A 3201-nucleotide genomic window follows, 5' to 3' on the forward strand; every position below is an offset into this window, starting at 1 on the left:
TAAAATTTCATTACATTTCATTACATTTAATTAAATTCCACTACGATTCATTACATTCCATCACATTATATTACATTACATTACATTACATTACATTACATTACATTACATTACATTACATTACATTACATTACATTACATTACATTTCATTACATTACATTACATTACATTACATTACATTACATTGCATTACATTACATTATATAACATTTCATTACACTTCATTACACTTCATTACATTTCATCACATTTCATCACATTTCATTACACTTCATTACATTTCATCACATTTCATCACATTTCATCGCATTTCATCACATTCCATTACATTACAAAACGTTACATTACATTACATTTCATTACACTTCATTACATTTCATCACAATTCATTACATTTTATCACATTTCATTACATTACATTACATTTCATGACACTTCATTATATTTCATCACATTTCATCACATTGCATTACATTACAAAAAATTACATTACATTTCATTACACTTCATTACATTTCATCACATTTCATCACACTTCATTACGATTCAATACATTTCATTATATTTCATTACATTTCATTACATTTCATTACATTTCATTACATTTCATTACATTTCATTACATTTCATTACATTTCATTACATTTCATTACATTACATTTTACAGATTTCATTGCTTTACATTTCATAACGTTACATTACTTTGCATTACATTGCATTTCTTTACATTACATTTCATTAAATTTCATTACAAAATCGAATGTTGCCAAAATCTAATGTTGCCAAAAACGAACGGGGTCTGTACTCAAAAATTATAAAAAGATGAAAAATTTAAAAAGTTTAAACAACAAATTCAAACAAAATACCGAAAATGACAAAAAAAAACAACTAAAAACGATGAAGAACGACAAAAACAGAAAATATGACAAATGAAACCAAACATTATAAACAAAACAAGAAAACTGCAAAATGCATCAAAAACATGATGAAAAATAAAATGACTACAAGTGGTCGGAAATTAAATAAAAATAACGTTTTCGATAATAATAATAATAGTTCTTTTGTAGAAATAACTGAAAAAAGTATTGAGAAAAAAACCGTTCCTTTTAGGCAACATTCGATTTCGGCAACACAAAATGTACGGGCGTGTTGCCAAAATCAGACGGGGTCTGTATTACATTACTCATACATAGAGCCCGTTCGATTTTGGCAACATGGTTTATGTAACTTATTTCTTTTTCTCATGTTCAATTTATCGAAACTGTTGTAAAACATAATATCTTCTAGCTTTAAATTTATTCGACCCGCTCCGAATCAAAGCAATCGAAAGATTCGCTTTAATTCAAGCACGGTATAATTGAAGGAAATCTTTCGATTACTTTGATGTTAACCTTTCAAAAACGCATTGTGCCGATTCGTGCCGATTTTTATGTCTGTTCCAAGAAAAAAAAAACAAAAATGGCGAGTATAAAGTTATTAAAATTCAAATTTGTTAAACAAAATTATCCAGAAAATTTTACTGTTTCTCCTAGATCCGATTCGATTTTCAAAAGTATGCGATATGAGACACAGAATCTGTTTGGAAAAAAACAACTCAAAATTCTGAGAAGTTATAGATTTTTCTGTGAATTCGGTGACCTTGCCATGGTGTGTTAGGTTTTTTTAGAACAGAATCCTACTGCTAGGATTTTCAATTTTAAGTTATTTCCATCGCAAATTGGCTTAACAAAAGAAAACGCCGCCTTTCGACTGAGTCGACTTAACTTATTCGGCATGAACTTCGCCCATCAAACTTGCGGCTATTGGCCACCCTTTCCTAACTCACCGTAATCAAATCATTTCACACCGTTTTCGCGAAAAGATAAAACCAAGGACCAAGTGAACTAGAAAATTGACTTTCGTAGACCGTGGTGGTGGAGGTGGTGCTGTTGCATTCCATTACTAGGCGGAATCCTCGACGTGTGTTACGTGTGTTAAATTTCATTTGTTTCCAAACTCTTCAGATAAGATTCCTCTGTGTTTAAGGAACGAAAAACAGCAACGCGAGCACCTTTAAGAACAAACTCGCGGGCCGCGAAATCAACCGTTCTTGGAGAGACACGCGGAGGAAGGAAGGAAGAGCCGAAGGGGGCGATCAGAACCTTACCGTGTATGAACAAAACAAGAAGGAGAAGCTACAGCACGCAAAGTGTAGGTACTCCACCACAGTAGGCTACCACGGCGAGCTGTAGCGAACCACCGAAGCAAAGCAAAACGGCACCAAAAGGCACAAAAGCTGAAGCGGCGAAAGAGGAATCGCGTACGGCACACACTGCCGAACGAAACGAGCGGAGGGAGCTTCCGCGGGATCCGCGGACTACTTGTAGGTGAATCGGTACGGAAAAGGGTATGGGGCGGCTGAAGAAGCTACAACACAAGTGCTTCTTCTTGACTTCCTTTGTCGTTCGTTCTATGCTGCTAAGGCGAAGATGGACCGACCGATGGAGTTCTCCCCAATCGGCGAGGGCCGAGAAGCAGGTGGACGCCGACGACACACAGTAGGTAAGTCAGTGGAGAGCCAAGGAGGAGAGCGAGATATCACTCCAATCCAACAGAACCTGGACTCTGGATCTGGACACTACTGGTTTGGAGAGGGGAGAACCTGAAGCTGTGCTGAAGCCTGGATCTCCGCGGGCGAGAAAGAGTGAGAGAAGGCGACACTTGGGAGTCGATTTGAATCGGAAAAGCGGTAGAAAGAGAGGCCCGTTAATGTGACCGCAAAGCAAAACCGGAGCCAAGAAGTTTTCCCGGACCCCTTGGATAGCCCATGGAGGAGGATGAGGGTGGGATCATACGAGCTATCCATATACCTCATAGGGTGCTTTATGGCTGTGTACATCGCGTATTTGTATATTGTCACAGCGAGCTAGCTAGCTTCTGGTGACCAGAAGGCAGCTTTTCCAGGACAAATCGAGAGCCGAGTACTTTGGTTGTGTGCGAGAGTACATAGCAGTGACAAAAACGACACTGGCGCAGAACTGTCCACTCCCTCCTTGAGAGTGTCACTGTTCTTGGGATTATTTTAGATAAATAAATACCTAAAGCATTTACATAAAAGCGGGAGGGAGAATACGACGAGACCGCACCGTATCGGAGCGATTGGGATTGTGTTGGTGTGTCACCACACAGTCAGCTAGCTAACGACAGCCCACCGCCAGCCA

This window comes from Uranotaenia lowii, chromosome 3 (assembly GCF_029784155.1).
Source record: "Uranotaenia lowii strain MFRU-FL chromosome 3, ASM2978415v1, whole genome shotgun sequence".
Classification (NCBI taxonomy): domain Eukaryota; kingdom Metazoa; phylum Arthropoda; class Insecta; order Diptera; family Culicidae; genus Uranotaenia; species Uranotaenia lowii.